General features: G+C 42.2%; 1 long non-coding RNA gene across 2 annotated transcripts in view; it reads right to left on the reverse strand.

Annotated features, from left to right (window-relative positions):
- LOC111091560 overlaps nt 1-19,023 on the reverse strand; it is a 108,176-nt gene that overhangs the window by 48,825 nt on the left and 40,328 nt on the right. For both annotated transcript variants that reach the window (XR_005375757.1, XR_005375756.1), the window contains exon 2: nt 3,550-3,637. This is a non-coding gene — a long non-coding RNA (uncharacterized LOC111091560). The remainder of the gene's footprint in view (nt 1-3,549; nt 3,638-19,023) is intronic.

The raw sequence follows: 19,023 nt of genomic DNA on the forward strand, positions 1-19,023 counted from the left end.
AGACGAGAAATAACAAGTGTTGGTGAGGATGTGGAGAAAAAGGAACCCTCGTGAACTGTTGGTGGGAATACAAACTTGTTTAGCCACTGTGAAAAACTGTATGGAGTTTCCTCCAAAAATTAATTTTGGCCTGTCAATTTCACTCCTGGCTATTTATCTGAGGAAAATGAAAACACTAAGTTGAAAATATATATGCACCCCTATGTAAACAGCAGCATTATTGCAACAGCCAAGATATACAAATAATCTAAGCATCCATTGATAGATAAATGGATAAAGAAAATGTGATACACACACACACACACACACACACACCCATAAAAAAACAAATGAAATCTTGTCACTTGTGACAACATGAATGAACCTTCAGGGCATTAGATAAGTGAAATAAGTCAGAGAAAGACAAATACCATATGATCTCACTTATCTGTGGAATGTAAAAAACCGAGCTCATAGATACAGAGAACAGATTGGTGGTTGTGAGTCAGGGGATACAGCAAAGATGGAGGAGAATTGGGTGAAGATGGGCAAAAGGTACAAACTTCCACTTATAAAATAAATCAGTCATGGGGATGTCATGGTGACTATAGTTCATAATATTATATTGTATATTTTAAAAGTTCTCATCACAAGAAAAAAACTATGTATGGAGTCGATGTTGACTAGATTTACTGTGGTGATAATTTCTCAATAAATACAGATACTGAATCATTATGTTGTACACCTGAAACTCACATAATTTTATATGTCAATTATGCACTCTGGGAATTAGATAGTTATACAGTGGTGATAGTTATACTTATTTGTGAATATATTATAAATCACTGAATTGTACACTTCAAAAGGTGAATTTCATGGTATGTGAATTTTTTATTGAGAAAGAATTGTAATAAAAACTAAAAGTCATGCTCACTCCTTGGAGGGAATCCCAGCAACATGACTTAGGGCAAGATCCTTCATTTTTGCGGCATCATTTCCCCATTTGACAATTCAACTCAGTCCCATCGTCCCCACAATTTGTGATGAGGTCAGCATATGCACAGAGCTGAGCCCCATGATCTCGTCCTGTTCCTACTGTTAGTTGAATCTGAATCCTTCTTCTTGTTTATAGCACTGCACCCTGACCAGTCTAGCATCATCCAACCCACCAGAGGTCTTCAGATTCTTCGGTTTGATATGGTTTTTATACACCCTCTTCTCCTTTCTGAAAGTTCTCAGCAGGGAGGAAAAATTAACAGTCTTTGGGGACCTAGTATGTGCCAGAGTCTGGCAAGAGACCGGACTTACTTTAGGCCTCCAGACAATGCCCTGGGCTTTGTGTATGTATCTTCACCTGAAAGGAAAGGAAGCTGAGGCCTGGCTCACAATATTTTCTCCAAGTCATGCCATCCAGGAGACCAGGGGTGTTGGATTTAGACAGGCCTCAGCTCAAATCTGCCTCTTAGTAAATCTTGTGAGATCGCTCATGGGTTTCCCAAGCCTTCTAAGCCTCAGTATCCTTGTCTGTACAACAGGGACAACGGGAGGACCTTTGTTGTGGAGCGGTTTTGAAATTTAAATGAGATGCAGAAGATGCACTTAGCACAGATCCTGAAATACATGTTAGCTATTGTTAGTTTACACGAGGCTAAGTGGTGGCTAAATTTGGACTAGAAGTGAGATAAGTGGCATTCCAAGTCCCCTCCTACCTCTCCATGTTGCCTCTTCTCCATACCTGCCCAGGTCAGCAGGGAGAAGGACGAAGAACACACTGTTGATAGGAGTCCACATCACGTTTCCCTCAAACTTGTCAATCACAGCATATCCTTTTCGGATGTTCACGCAGACACACACACACACACACACACACACACATACACACACGCACACACACACAGAGCTTTCTTGCTATTTCTGAGTAGCCAGCCCAAACAGCGTCATGGAAAAATGGATGTAGCTTAATCCAGCATTTCACTGGAACATCCCCAGGGTTTCACTTGCTTGACCTTTCATAAAAACTCTGAGCCACAATCACAAAGCTTGCACAAACCTCTCCACTCCCTCCGTGTCTTCTCGTAAACTGGCTTCTGGCCTCTCCCAGCTACATCTGGTCTCGCTGGAATGTGCTTATCAATCTTACTCCAGGGGAATGAGACCAAACAGCCTGGTGCCCTGGTAGCTGAGGCGGCGTGTACAAGCTTGTGACATGTCATCAAGTGGGTTGACACGGGATTTCAATATTTTATCTTCTGGTAACTTCCCTCACACTCAGAATTCCTCCGTACATGCACTCGCCCTTCCAGACTCCTTCTCTTTTTCAGTGTCAGGCCTTCTTTCTCTTCTGTTCAGTCTCCTAACATGCATTGAGCATTAGCTCTCACGATGCTCATTATGAAGTATTGATATTCTAGTTTACTGTAATCCCTGGGCCAGTTGGGCTCCCTGGTCCAACTCACCCAAGGGACTTGCCATTGCCTGGGATACAGCTCTGAATGTGGGGAGAGGGCTTCGGGGTTGGACAGGCTTGGCTTTGAACCCAGAGTTCTTCTGAGAGAACCTGAATCAGGCCCTTCACTTGAACCTGGCTTCTCATCTGTAACAGATAAGCTATTCATACCCGCCCAGCCAGCCTTTCGGTGGGAAATAAATGACATAAGTGGCGCCATAGTAGTTATTAACAGTGTCATTGTCTTCATTGTTGTTGTTCTGAGGTTGCCAAGAGCCACCTGACATGGACAGGGGCCCATTTCAAAATATGTTCTCTCTGCAAACTATTACTTAGTTGCTTAAAAAAAATTAACCATGGGATGGCTCAACCTCAAGAGCGTACTCACCTTTTATATCCAAACACACAACTTCTAGGACTTGAGTCTGAAGACAAAATCATGGATGTGAGGCAGAGATTTAGCTATGGGTTGACCATCACATTATTGTTTAGAATACTAAAAGACTGAAAGCCTTGAACTTGAAAAATGAATTCTTATACAGATAATGCAAGCCCAACTCCCTGGGCAACTAGCAGCTCTTTAAATGCCATAGAAGAATGTCAACGACATGGAATGTTGGCTACAATGTATAGAGCTGAATAAATATAATTGAAGTTGCGAAAAGCAGTTTCAAAACAGCATTTAGAACATGGTCTTGATTTTATCTGAAGGAGGATCTGGAGAGGACATCTGAGCATATACAGAAAAGGCCAAGATGACCATTAAAATGTTCGAAGTGGATAGTCTTTTTTTTTTTTTTTTTTTTTTTTTACTTTTTCTCTTCTGAATTGTTGGTAATGAAAATATGGAGGAAAAAAGTAAAACATTTGGTAAAATTGACCAAAACATTCCTCCAGAAGGGTTGCACAAATCCTAATACAGCTTGATGACTTTATCAAAATCAAGTGAACACACCCGTGTAATTAGCGCTCTGATCACGTAACATAACTTGCCACCACCACCCCAGAAGCCACCCTCTTGCCCAGTCCAGTCACTGCACACCCTCCAAGGACAACCACTATCCTGATTTCTAATAGTCTTGGACTAGTTTTCTTGGATTTTAAGCATTTACAAATGGACTCACCCTTTGTGCTTTAGGTCTTTCATGCAGCGTGGTCCGAGAGCCTCCGTGTTGTATGTCACTGTAGCTCATTGGTCCTCACAGCTGTTTCCTGCTGCACAAACACACAAACAGTTTATCAGTCTGTTCTTCTATCAGTGGACGTTTGCGTCATTACTCACTTTTGGCATTATGAATTGTGCCACCAGGAACATTCTTACTCTCTTCCGGTGAACTTAGGTACACACAGAATTGTTGGTCATGGGAAATGGGTATACACAATTTAGTAGAAGCTGTCAAACTGTTTTCCAAAATAGTTACTCCAGTCTACACTTCCACCAGCAGGGTGAGACTTCTGGTTTCTCGACTCCAGTGACTTGTCCCTACTTGGCATCGTCTGGTGTTTTCCTTTTAGCCATTTCTAATGGCATCACACTGAGCCTTTAATTTACATTTTCCAAATGACTGGTGGAGCTTAACATCATTTCAAATGTTTACTGACCACACTGGTATTCTCAGGTTAGGTGCCCGTTCAAGTCCTGTCCCCATTTTCTATGAGCTATCCCTGTTTTTCTTACTGACTTGTCAGAAAACATGCATTCTGGGATGCCTGGGTGGCTCAGAGGTTGAGCATCTGCCTTTGGCTCAGGGCGTGATCCTGCAGTCCCAGGATTGAGTCCTCACATTGGGCTTCCTATGTGGAGCCTGCTTCTCCTTCTGCCTGTGTCCCTGCCCCTCTCTCTCTCTCTCTCTCTCTCTCTGAATCTCTCATGTATAAATAAATAAAATCTTAATTAAAAAAAACATGCATTCTGCACACAAGTCCCATACATATAGACACATGTAGTACAAATGTCTTTTCCCATTGTGAGGATTTTATTTTTTTCATTTCTTAGTGGTGTCTTTTGATGAAAAAGAGTCTTGATGTTAATGCCCTATACTTCCTAGGACCTTGCTATGTCCTCTGCCATGAGCAAGCCCTGGTCTCATGCTTCCCACACCATCCAGAGGCTGGGAAGGCAAACCCATGTGCAGAACAAGAAGCATCTATCCCCGTGAGGATGAGAAGCCCGTCCTCCCAAGATGAAAGGGGTGGATCGTGCGATTACCTCACATAGTACTACTTTTGTTAGTCTGGATCCTTGAGAGAGAGATGCCAAGATGGAATTACATATGCAAAGATTTTGGTTTAAGGAAATGGAGAAGGAGCTGTGAAACCCCAGGAGATCATGAATGCACGTGTGTTGGAGTGAGGGAGCAAAGTGTGGATAAAAGCATTCAACTGCCATGCGGTCTATGGGAGGCTCTGCAAGGCCATTAGGGAGCCCGTAAGCCCAAGTCAGGCGTCAGGGATGTCTCTCAACAACCGGGAATGGATGTGCACCTGGTACCTTTGCCATGTGCAGTCATTCCCGGGAGCAGCCCACGGTCAGCACGGTCATCGCGTGCATGCACACACACACACACATGCACACACACACATGGTCATGGATTTCAGAGCCCAGGGGCTGGGCCTTTGGCCAACTACAGCCCCTGTGAGTGGAGCTCTGCTAGGCACTCTCACAGCCTCTGCCCCGGGAGCCGAGTTCAGGAGATGCAGGCCGAGGTAACTGAGGAAGGTGGCTAATGCCATCACTGCGGGGGAATACCGAACATGATACGTCTTTCCTCTTAGACATTAGGCACCTGGCAAATTGCACAGAGCTAGAGAATGAGCAAGCAGATTTTGGGTTGCCCGGCTTGGAACACCAGGGTGTGAGTCCGGGAAGAGTTCATGGGACAAGGAGTTTCAGGTGGCTCCTTAAAGGAGATGGAATAGAAGAGGGGGCACCTGGGTGGCTCAGTGCTTGAGCATCTGCCTTCAGCTCAGGTCCTGGGATCGAGTCCCTCATCGGGCTCCCTGCAGGGAGCCTGCTCCTCCCTCTGCCTGTGTCTCTGCCTCTCTCTGTGTGTTTGTCTTGAATAAATAAATTAAAATCTTAAAAAATAAATAAATAAATAAAGGAGACAGAACCGCACCAGGGGACTTGGGCATTTCTGCACCTCCCTGCTCTGTCTGCTAGTAGTTTATGGAGGAGGTGGAGAGCCAAGAGGGAAGGAAGGGAGAGAGAGGCCTCGGGTGGGGGCCCACGGGCCATTCCCAGACCTAGGGCCCTCGTTACTGAAGCGCCTTCTCAAACACGGCAACCCAAGGGTGCTGACACGTCTCAGCTGTATTTATCTCCACAGAGCGCACTAGGTTCTCCCAACTTGAAACCAAATGTGGCCCGAAGTGATCTGTATCAGTGTTTCCCTAAGAAATGTAGAGGGAAGCCTAGGTGCATTCATTATACACACGAGTGAGCTTGCGCACATGCTTGTGCAAACACACATGCTCACACACGGCACAGGGGGTGCGAGCAGTCGGATGTGGCCAATCACAGGATCTGTGTTCCGCAGTCCGGGAGGGCCGCGTGGGTCCGTGAGTCAGGATTAAACACCATAGCGACCAAGTTACTGAAGCTTGCCGAGTCAGGCAGCAATTTCGGCTTAATAGAGCCCTTAGGTCTCAATAAGTGCTTTGAAATCCACACATCAGCATGCGGTTCTCATGACTGGGGAAGCCGAACTCCAAGGGCAGGACCGACACCCTCTCCCTTGAACACTGGGAGATGCCAAAAAAAAAAAAAAAAAAAAAAAAAAAAAAGGCCTGTGGTTCTGCCCCCTTGTCAGCATTTATAGATAGATATGCATCTAAAACTATCTTTTTAGTAATGTCCCATCACCCACACCCACTTCCGGGAGTGTCACAGCAGATTGGGCTGGTTTGTGCACAAGGGCACGGTGTGGCCCCCGAATTAAAATTCTGCATTTGCTAACTAGGCTGCTTCTGACCCAAACAACCAACCAGAAAAAAAAGTGCCCTTTCTCAAGACACTTTTCCTCTATATGCCTGAAAATTGTCCTAATATACTAACTCTGCTAAGCAATCGACAGCCAAAAAAGTGGTTGTGCTAAATATGCAGATTAATGAGGTCTACTTTATGAATGGAAGACGTGGCAGTGGACAACCTAGACAACTGTTCATGGCAGCCACCTCAGATTTGACGCCCAGGAATGGTCTTTCCTCTGCCCTTTGTTTTCACACTGCTGAGTTTCACACACTACATTTAAATGGCTGCTATTCGTTAGGAAAACAGCTATTCAGACAGGCCAGAGTTCTGTGCCAGGAATTTCACATTGGTAGACACTCATGGTCTATGGAAGAGAGCCCTGGGAAGATGGAAAGGCAAAGAATTCCAGAATGGGAGGTACTCAGGAAACCTCAAACAACCTGGGAAAGCAAAGGGCATGAGTTAGGATGAGTTCCAAGCAGCCTAGAACACTGTGGCCCAGATGTTCACAGCCTGAAACCTGCTCTGTGCCTGGCTTTCTCGCTTAGCCCCTGCCTTTCTGGCTCCTCTCACCTCTCCCCTTCTCCTTACTCCCAGGTCCCTCTGCAGCAGCAAATGTGGCCACTTGAAGAGAGAGGTTATTGCTTGGGTAACAGTGGTACCCAGCACTGAGAAAGGGAGAGCTCTCTCCCGCACCCAGAACCAGTGGGTAGTCACCAGGTGGCCAAGCCCAGTCTGGCCAGAGACTGGCCGGGGATGGATGCCTCTCACCCTGCAGGGCACTGCTCAGAAGCTCCAAACATAGTTTTCAAAAACACTGATCCAGGGTTCCAAATCAGTTTTTTTACATTTTATTTATTTGTTTGTTCATTCATTCATTCATTCATTCATTCATTCATTCCTGAGAGACACAGGGAGCGTGAGGCAGAGACAGACGCCGAGAAGCAGGCTCCATGCAGGGAGCCCGATGTGGGACTCAATCCCGGGACTCTGGGATCATGCCCTGGGCTGAAGGCAGACACTCAACCGCTGAGCCACCCAGGCATCCCATCCAAATCAGTTTTTAAATATTTTTTTCTTTCATATTTAAAATAGTACTAAACCACCATGCAAAAAATAACAAAAAGAATAATGAAGAAAATAGGTTTCCCTTAATCTCATTAACTGGAGAAAAGTTCTTTTTTCTTGTTGTTCTGTTTATAGAAATAATACGCATAGTCACTGTAGAAAATCTAGAAAATAAACAGAAATATTAAGGAAAACATTTTGTATATCATTTTGTGTCATTTTGGTGTGTTCTTTCCAGTCTTTGGTCTATGTTCATTATTTTAAAAGCATGGGGTACCAGGGTGGCTCAGTTAAGTGGCGGACTCTTGATTTCAACTCAGGTCATGATCTCAGGGTCATGAGATCAAGCCCAGTGTTGGGCTCCATGCTGAGTGTGGAGCCTGCTTAGTATTCTCTCTCTCTCTCTCTCTCTCTCTCCCTGTCCCTCTGCCCCACTTCCCCCCCAAAAAATACAAAGGAGATTATACTGTGTATATGGTTGGGGGGTATTTCATTTTTATTCTATGAGCATTTTCCCAGTAATTCTGAAAGATATTTCTATTTCCTTTTTGCTTTTAAATTTTATTTTTATTTTTATTAATTTCTCAATGGCTTATATGTCCACATGGCAAGCAATTTGAAAAATATGAAAGAACCTAATATGAATAGGTTTTCCTTTCATTCCTTTTCCCCAGAGAAGCCATTAATAACTTTTTGTTATTCCTGAGATAGTCTATAAATTTAAACATACACACACACACACACACACACACATATGTGCCAGACTTTTTTCATTTAATCTATTTAGAATATAGCTCCATAGCAGTCATGAACTAAATGAATTCCCCCATTCTCATTAATGCTGGGCTTCATAAGTGTACTTACTCTATCTACGCGATGCTCTACTGGAGGTGCTAGGGTTGCCCCCAGCTCTTGTCATTTAAGTACAAATCATTAGACACAAATGCAAATGTATCTGCAGATAAATTCCTAAAAGTAAAATTACTGAGTCTAAAAGTTTGCACATTTAAAATTTGCTAGAAATTGCCAGTTATCTTGCAAGAAGTTTGCAGAATTTTCCCTCCTGCTTGCAGAGTATGTGGGCTTCCTAGGTGGCCCTGATAATCCTCCCCTGGTGCTCAGTGTTCTCTTCCCACACTGAATCAGAGCTTTTCGTCTTTAAGAGGAATTGTACTTTCTCCTCTGTGAACTATGTATTTTTCTCTAGATAGGTCATTTTTCATGGAGACATAATATATGAGTTAATGTGACTGATTTAATGTTTAATGTGACTGATTTAACCATCCCTTTACTGTTAGACATTGAAGTAGATTTTCTTATTTTTGCATTCACAATACTGACAAAAACATCCCAAATCTTTGTCCCTACTGATCATTTCCTCAGAGGAGATTGTTATAGAAGGAATTACTGGGTCAAAGTGCAACGTGAGACAGGATATGGTAACAGAGCCGTCTTTTAATCTGTCTTGTTTTTTAAGGCTCTTTCCCTACACAAGCTGGCAAATCCCTTTTCACAAAAGTTTTATTAACATATATATTCCTACCTGCAGTACCCATCTCACCCTCACATGCCACCAAAGCAAATATTATCATTAAAAAAATATATTACTGGGGCACCTGGGAGGCTCAATCAGTTGAGTTGTAACTCTTGATCTCAGCTTGGGTCTTGATCTCAGGGTTGTGAGTTTAAGCACTATGCTAGGAATGAAGCCTACTTTGAAATATATATATGGCTCATCTAAAAAATGGAGCATGGGAACACCTGGGTGTCTCAGTGATTGAGTGCCTGCCTTCGGCTCAGGCATGATCCCAGGGTCCTGGGATCGAGTCCCTCATTGGGCTCCCCTCAGGGAGTCTGCTTCTTCCTCTGCCTATGTCTCTGCCTCTCTGTGTGTCTCTCATGAACAAATAAATAAAAACATTTAAATGAAAGAAAGAAAGAAAGAAAGAAAGAAAGAAAGAAAGAAAGAAAGAAAGAAAGAAAGAAAGAAAGAGGAAAATAAAAAAGAAAAGAAAGAAAAGAAAAAAGAAAAGAAAGAAAAGAAAGAAAAAGAAAAGAAAGAAAAGAAAAGAAAAGAAAAGAAAAGAAAAGAAAAGAAAAGAAAAGAAAAGAAAAAAGAAAAGAAAAGAAAGAAGGAACATGGCCTCCTACTGCCAACATTGCTTTTGGAAAGCATCCTCACTGAAAATCCTAACTGAAGTTGGGGTTGCATCAAGACATGATTATTCCTTGGGCCACCTCGAGGCCTCTGGCACCGTCACAGATTCCCACTGTCACCTGGGTGTCCCCTAGAGTGGACCCATTGGATGGCAGCATCAGCAAAGGCAGCTGTTAGGGCCGTGAGGACCATTGGATCTGGGCTGTCACCGCTCAGAGCACAGGCCACCACGGATGCCAGGTCTCTGGGGCAGCTCTGACTACACACATTCTGGTCATGGTCCCACAGGCCCACGCAGGCTTGTCAGATCTTGGGCCCCCAGGTAGGGCAAGGAAAATGTGGACACCAATCTTTTTTTTTTTTTTTTTTAATTTTTATTTATTTATGATAGTCACACAGAGAGAGAGAGAGAGAGAGAGAGAAAGAGGCAGAGACATAGGCAGAGGGAGAAGCAGGCTCCATGCACCGGAGCCCGACGTGGGATTTGATCCCGGGGCTCCAGGATCGCGCCCTGGGCCAAAGGCAGGCGCTAAACCGCTGCGCCACCCAGGGATTCCCCTGTGGACACCAATCTTACACGTGCATTTCCTCGGCCTCCACTCCCCGACCCAGGAGCAGCAGGATAGGCCACGGCCGGCAAGCAAGCCGTCCCCCGGTGGAAGGGTGGCAGGCTGATGGCCTTAGCTGCTAGCAGAGGGGTGGCCGGCTCCTGAAGGGAAATCCCAGGCCCGAGAGCCATCAGCTTCCCCTTTGGGGGGGGGGGTCGGCCCCCTCCAGGGCCCAGGAGGGAGCTCAGGTGGCGCGGTGCCTGCCCCCTGCTGCTGAACACCCACGATCTACTCTGAGGTTTCCCTTCCGTCCTGCCCTGGGCAGCCTCACAGGCTCACAGCCGGTGCACCGGCCTTGGGACCAGGGGATCGCAGGCCTTCCCCAGACCCCCGAGGGATTAGTACAAGTAGGAAAACAGCCAGCTCTGCACCTCAAGTTAATTCAGACACTTGGGCCAAGGCTCAGCTTTCTGGAGACTGTAGCTAGTCAGCAGCCCTTTTCGGACCCATACAGGTGGGGACCATAGTGTCCACACAAAACCAATCAGGACGTCTACCAAAGCAAGGTTACTTCTTATCCTTTTTAAAAACTCTTTTTAAAGTAGGGTTATTTCTAATTGTACTATTTCAGAAATTCTACTAAAGGTAAGAGATTCTTCAGCTTTTATGTGGGTAGGGACTAAGTTCTCAAAATACTGAACTTTAAAAAAAATTATTCATATTAGAAAGCATATGCACGCACATGCACACGTTCAAGAGGAGAGGGTGGAGGGAGGAGAAGCAATCTCCAGTGGATTCTCCACCGAGCTTGGAGCCTGATGTGGGGCTTGATCTTGGAACCCTGAGACAACGACCTGAGCCGAAACCAAGAGCAGGGCGCTTTAACCAACTGAGTCACCCAGGCGCTCCTTGGGATAATCTTTATCTTTCTTTCCAGGAACTTCCTGGCCTTTCCCTAGTAAGCAGAATCATCCCTGTTGCCTTAGGAAAAAGGGTTTTGGGGGGGCACCTGACTCAGTTGGTGGAGCACAGGACTCTGGATCTAGAGGTTGTGAATTTAAGCACAACTTGGGTGTAGACATTACATAAAAATAAAATCTTTAAAAAAAGGGAAGTGAAGGTTTTGAGGGGATAAATTCATAGAGAATTAAATATTAACCTAAGTGATGGTGCCAATAGGCACCTTCTCTGCATCTGCCACATGGGTGTGTGTACGTGCATGCACACACACACACTAAACATTATCAGCTTTTCCCTACACATTCCAAATAGGAACACAATTAAGTCAAAACTGAACTAATGGTGCAAACTCAGTTTCTAGACATATCCCAGTCCCCACTTCCTCTATAGAAACCTCGTTGCTCCCACAGGTTCCCACTCATCCCAAAAAGGCAAAGCAGGATTGTACTATTAAGTGATTCTATTTTCAGTGGTTCAAACAAATCACATAGTAGGCCCCCTCCTGCCCCCCGCAGGGCCTGTTGAATGCAAACAAACCTTTGTGTGTTGGTCTTGGTTCTACTGGCATCTGCCTCATTAACCTGTTGAATTTCAAAAACAAACAAACCCCAAACCTCCAAATATGTGAAGAAACGATCACGTTTTGGGGCATCTGGGCGGCTCAGTGGTGGAGCATCTGCCTTGGGCTCAGGTAGCGATCATGGCGACCTAGGATCGAGTCCCACATGGGCTACCCACATGGAGCCTGCTTCTCCCTTTGCCTATGTCTCTGCCTCACTCTCTGTCTCTCATGAATAAATAAATAAAATCTTTTAAAAAAAGGAAAACTATCACATTTTATCTAAATATTTTCCAATCTAAAATTTCCAACCCCTTCAACTACACTCCATGTGATATTCACTTGCTTATCATTCATTCATTTATCCAACCAACCCTCCATTCATTGAATAGTTCCCTATTCTGGCCCAAGCACTGTGACAGTCAACTGAGCTACAGCATGGATCACGGAGTGACAGACAAATGAGAACTGTCACAGTGGCAATAGCTTCTATATTTTATTATTTTTTTTTGAAGATGTACTTATTTATTTGGGGGTGGGTGGGAGAGTAAGGAGAAAGTAAGAGGGAAAGAGGAACCGAAGCAGACTCCACACTGAGTGAGGAGCCCGATGCAGGGCTCAATCTCACAACTCTGAGTTCATGACCGTGCAATCATGACCTGAGCCAAAACCAACAGTCGCACACTTAACCAACTGCGCCACCCAGGCACCCCAGTTTCTGTATTTTATTAAATAATAATTTCAAATGGAAATAGAACAAAAAGATCAAGTCAAGAAAGCCTAAAGAAATTAATCTGCTTTGGTATCTTAGTAATACACAGATCTGAAATTTAGAGCCAGCTACATTCCAAACTTGTAAGTCAGTTATTTAGAACGCAGATCTTGTCTCCCATAGGTAGAAACAATGGCACACAGAGGTTATATGCTCTATCCCTAGAAATCTAGTGAAGGGAGAAACATATACTGAAACTAATATTCTGTACATTTCCCCACTGAGTACTGTTAGGAGGCATTCTGTGTCTACACACGTGATGGTTGAACAAAACTAAAACAACAAAATTCAATAAGAAAATTACTTATTTTCCTAGTCACTTAGGATATGCAGATATTGTTCATTCAAAAGCCATTTATTGGGGTTTATTTAGAAAAGGATGAACAAACATATTGGCAACATTCACAGAGATTCTTTTTTTTCTTTTAAAGATTTTATTTATTTATTAATGAGAGACACAGAGAGAGAGAGAGAGAGAGAGAGGGGCAGAGACACAGGCAGAGGGAGAAGCAGGCTCCAGGAAGGGAGCCCGGTGCGGGACTCAATCCCTGGACCCCAGGATCACACCCTGGGCCAAAGGCAGGCGCTAAACCACTGAGCCACCCAGGGATCCCTGTCACAGAGATTCTGAAAGGAACTTCTGGTCACTGTCAAGGCATTCAGAGAGTTATACTACTTTTGGTTGTAATTTTACTTCTGAATGCACTGTTTCTCTTGTCCTTGATATAGGTGCATTTACAACAATATTTGTGCACTGACTGGCATATGCATGGCCATTTGGGAGCTCTAAGCCAAATAGAACCAAGACTATTATTGAGGAATTTTCCAGACATAACTGGGAAAGAGCTAGAAAACAATGGGAGGAACTCTAATTGCCCACAGCTATGTAACTGACTAAAACAATTATCCATGTACTGAAAAAAGAAATAAAAAGATTTATTAAGTGTCTACTTGTGCCAATAAATAAGACAGACATGTTTTCATAATTCTACATGAGACAAAAGGAAGATGGGGATGGGGAGGAGACATGAGTCAGCATATTCCCTGTGTTGGCCTCCACAAGTTTCCCTCAGCCAGGATGTCTTTGATTTCAGAGAGAGACCAGAGGAAAAAAGGGAAGTAGAAAGCTCCCTGTTTATGTTGGAGTTATCAGAAGTATCCTCCCGCCATTCTCATTGACTTAAGGGTGCCTGAACTGGGCATCCAAACTCCAAAAGAATCTATATGCCCTGACCAAAACATATTGCCTTAGAATAATTGCATAAATTGTGAAGAGATGAAAAGTAAAAAATAAACAATAGCAACCATTGCATTCTTCCCCCACTTTATACTACAGGATAATCCAGCATTGTTCTCTATGTTAAAAGGCTCATTAGTAGATTGCTCACTTTATCAGTCAAGAATTATTGAGGTCTTTGGGAATACATGAGAGAAAATAATTCCTCAGGGAACTTAAAATCAAATAGAGAAGGAAACATTATTGAATAATAAACAACTCATAACAACAAATTAAAGTATTACAGGTGTGGAAAGGAATGTTCTAGGTTCAGGTGGAACATTACACTTACTAATGTCAGGACACAAAGAGAGGACTTTGGTGGTGCTTAGGCTGAGTTCTTAACAAGGAGTAGAAATTAGCCAAGTAAAAAAAGGCTGACACACCCAACCACAGAAATCAGAAAAGAAAAAGGAATAAAAGGCATCTGAATTGGTAAGGAAGTAAAACTTCCACTATTTCCAGAATACATGATACTATATGTGGAAAATCCTGAAGATTCCACAAAAAAATTACTGGAACTGATAAATTCAGTAAAGGTGCAGTATACAAAATAAATGTACAGAAATCCATTGCATTTTTACCCACTAATAATGAAGCACAGAAAGAGAAATTAAGAAAACAATCCCAATGACCATTGCACCAAAAATAATACTTAGGAATAAACTTAAATAAGGAGATGAAAGAACTATATTCTGAAAACTATAAAACACTGATGAAAGAAATTGAATACAACACAAGCAAATGGAAAGATATTCCATGCTCATGGATTGGAAGAACAAATATTGTTAAAATGTCCATACTATCCAAAGCAATCTACAGACTTAATGCAATTCCTATCCAAATACCAATAGCATTTTCCACAGAACTAGAACAAATAATCTTAAAATTTGCATGGAACCACAAAAAAAACCCTCCAAATATACAAAGCAATCTTGAAAAAGAAAAACACTGCTAAAGTATCACAATCCCAGATTTCAAGTTATACTACAAAGCCATAGTAATCAAAACAATATGGTACTGGCACAAAAATAGGCACATAGATCAAAAGAACAGAATGGAAAGCCCAGAAATTAACCTATGCTTATATGGTCAATTAGTCTTAGAAAAAGCCAGAAAGAATATCCAATGGGGAAAGATGGTCTCTTCAATAAATGGTGTTCAGAAAACTGGACAGCTACATGCAAAAAAATGAAACTGAACCACTTTCTTACACCATACACAAAAATAAACTCAAAATAGATTAAAGATCTAACTGTGAGACCTAAATCCATAAAAATCTTAGAACACAGGCACTAATTTCTTTGACATTAGCCATAACAAGAATTTTCTAGATGTCTCCTGAGAAAAGGGAAACAAAAGCAAAAATAAACTATTGGGATTCCATTAAAATAAAAAACTCCTGTGTAGTGAAGGGAACAACCAAACTAAAACACAATCTATCGAATGGAAGATGGTGACATTTCCCAGAAGAAATTAGTATCCAAAATATATAAAGAAGTCATACAACTCAACACCCCAAAACCAACTAATCCAATTAACAAATGGGAAGAACCAGGGAACTGGGTGGCTCAGTTGTTTAAGCATCCTCCTCTTGATTTCAGCTCAGACCAGACCATGAGATTGAGCCTCATGTCAGGCTCTGCACTCTGTGCAGAGTCTGCTAGATATTCTTTTCTCCTCTCTCTTCCTCCCTCCTGCTCCTCCCCCTGCTTGAGCTCTCTCTAAAATAAATAAATAAAATCTTCTAAAAAAATAAAATAAAAAATGGGCAAAAGACATGAAAAGGTATTTCTTCAAAGTGGGCATACAGATGGCCAACAGACACTGAAGAAATGCTCAACATCACTAATCATCAGGGAAATGCAAATCAAAACTACAATGAGATATCACCTCACATTCTGACAGCAGAATGCCTAAAATCAAAACCACAACAAGTGTTGACAAGGATGGTGGAGAAAAAGGAAACTTGTGCACTGCTGATGGGAATACAAACTTGGTGCAGCCACACTGGAAGACAAATAATTAAAAATACAACTACCCTATGATCCAGTGGTCACACTATTGGGTATTTACCCCAAAATATAAAAACACTTAATTTGAAATGATATATGCATCCTTATGTTTATTGCAGCATTATTTACAACAGCCAAATTATGGAAGAAGCTCAAAGGTCCACTGATAGATGAATGGATAAAAGGATAAAAGGTCCACTGATAGATGAATGGCTGTGGTATGTGTGTGTGTATATATATATATTACAATATAATATATATCATATATATATATTACATTGTAATATTCCATTATAATGGAATATTACAATATAATAATATTATATAATTTATATATAATGGAATATTATGGAATTATAATGGAATATTACTCAGCCATAAAAATGAAATCTTGCCATTTGCGACAACACGCAGCTAGACAGTATACTGCTAAGCAAAATAAGTTAGAGAAAGACAAATACTATATGTTTCACTCATATGTGAAATTTAAGAAACAAAACAAATGACAAAGGGGAAAAATAGACAAACAGACTCTTAAATGTAGAAAATAAACTGATGGTTACCAGAGGGGAGGTGTGTAGGGGGATGGGTAAAATAGGTAAAGGGGATTAAGAGTACACTTACCTTGATGAGCATTAAGTAATATATAGAATTGTTGAATCACTATATTATACACCTGAACCTACTTTATTTTTTTAAGATTTTATTTATTTATTTATTTGAAGGAGGTAGAAGGAGAGGGAGACTCTCAAGACTCTCAAGCAGACTCCATGAGTGAGGAGCCCAACTCAATCTCATGGCCCTGAGATCATAACCTGAATCAAAATCAAGAGTCAAATGCTTAACTGACTGAACCACCCATTTACCTCTTGAAACTACTTTAAAACTGCATGTTAACTATACTGGAATCAAAATCACAGGAAGGAAGGAAGGAAGGAAGGAAGGAAGGAAGGAAGGAAGGAAGGAAGGAAGGAAGGAAGGAAGGAAGGAAGGAGGGAGGGAGGGAGGGAGGGAGGGAGGGAGGGAGGGAGGGAAAGGAAGGAGAGGGAGAGAGAGAGGAAGGGGGAGGGAGGGAGGGAGGACAGGAGGGGAAGAAAGAAAGAATATGGAAGAAAGAAAGGATAATACAGATTTCTAAGCACATAAAAGGTAAATAGGTCCTAAGGAAGAAGAGACTTTGACATGTTTGAGGAACTAGGAGAGATCTTGTGTGTCCAGTGGGACACAATTGGCTTCAATTTAGATTAGAAAGATAGGTTGGTCAAATTAAGAGTTTTTAGACTTTATTCTAAAAACAATGGCAAATCAATAAATTCATTAAACTACTTTAAATTAGAAGGAATAGTTTCAGAGCAGGAAAATTATTGATAAATTTCCATCTTTGAAAGATCATTTTTATGGGTGGGACTTCCAGAATGGCAAAGAGCTCAGTGGACACTGTCCCCAGTAAAACAACAATTTAACTAGAGAAAATGATTTTAAGAAAATGACAATTTAAAGTCTCTGAAAATTGTCCTAAAGATGTACAGCAAATGGAGAAACGTTCAGTTAAGAAAATATTAAATCTTGGTAAAAATAGTCAACCACCATTCACTCCTTTACTCACTCCCAGTACCCGGTTGTATGAGCCCTACCCCCAGGTTTTCAAACTCACACTGAAATACTTGTCAAGAAGCAGTCAGGAAAGTGAGGACTCCTTCTTCCCTACATTTCTCAGTCTGAAATTACAGGTTCAACCCAGTAAGGGCATGTTGCTGGGGTTTCTCATCCATCACCACAGTCCTCACCTACCGCCAACCTTGTATTGCAGAAACTCTATTCCAGACAGGCATAGCCAAAAGGACCAGACGCCCTTTTTCTATCCAGCACCCACTCCCAGGATACAAACTCTTCCCCAAGCATGAAAGGCTGCTGATTCAGGGACTCCTTTCACCTCCCACATTCACCCAACTAACTACATGTACTCAAATAAGCAAAATTTCCGTGTCTGGTGGGTCAAGCTAAGAAGACAAGGGATTGACACTCCCCAACCCCTGAACCCAATATCCTCTTGTACAGCAGGGTGTCACCAAAATAAAAGTAGATCTCCATCCCCAATTCAAGTACAGTGGCACAAGGGTTATGCCCAGGGGGAGAGGTGGGCTAGGAGATAAAGAACTCTGCAGGTCTGCCTAAGGGAACTGAGTGTTTGGAACAGATAGTGGAGAATGCCACGCCTAAGAAGATTGTCAGAAAATTGTGACGATCAGATGGAGAAAAAGGAAGAGGAAGCTGGTAGCTCCATTATACAAGCCAACTAGCAGAGCAGAAAAAAGTTTAGTAGGGATTGCCAGGGAAAGAGATAGCCACAAAGAGGCCTCTGGGATCATGATCAACTCTGGTGTCAGGAAGGCTGTGTGCATGTGCATCGTTGCACCCACACAGAAGCAATCAAAGGTAGACATGTGGGAGACCTGAAAGCATTCCCCAAGCCACACACAGGCCCGTCAACACAAGGTGAAGCTTCAATGGAACAAGGGGATTAAAGAAAACATCTCACCAAACACCAACTGAACAATAAGCTACTCTGCCCCAGAGATAACTCCTAAGAAGCCAAGTTTAAAAATAAAATCACACTCACCACTGGCAATCTGGAAGCATGCATGGTGCACATGTAAGTGTCCCCAGGAGGGATCAGAGAAGGAATTTCTAAGTTACCTGTCCCTGGCTGAATATGGTCGAAAAATGTAAACTTCCTGAATTATGATAGCAGATTACAAACTACACACATTTATTAGTAAAAGGTTAAAAAACAGAAACAACAACAACAAAACAATCCAAGTGGCTAAGGGAACTAAAGCCTAACCTTTGACCAATAAGTGACTTATGGTGGCCAAGAAGTGATCCTTAGGAATTCAGGCTAACAGATAAAACCAGAGGTGGGGGTGGGGGGATCTGTGTAGGTAGATTAGAGGCTGCACTATACAGGAAATACAAATTTTGCACAATTAGTTCAGCCAACTCACTAAAGAAATAGACAAACAAGCAAAGAAAAATAAACAACAACTCCCTGGGAAGGGGAAAATAAGTATCCAAAATGGTACAATATAATATCTAAAATATCTAGTTTAAAAAAAAAAAAGATAACATGTGAAAAGAAACAGGAAAGTGTCGCCCCATATATAGGAAAAAATGCAGGCAATGAAATCTGCCATTCAAGGGCAAACAGATGTAGAATTAGCAGACAAAACTTCAAAGCAATTATTACAAATATGTTCCAAGAATTAAAG

This window comes from Canis lupus, chromosome 21 (assembly GCF_011100685.1).
Source record: "Canis lupus familiaris isolate Mischka breed German Shepherd chromosome 21, alternate assembly UU_Cfam_GSD_1.0, whole genome shotgun sequence".
In the NCBI taxonomy this organism is placed as follows: domain Eukaryota; kingdom Metazoa; phylum Chordata; class Mammalia; order Carnivora; family Canidae; genus Canis; species Canis lupus.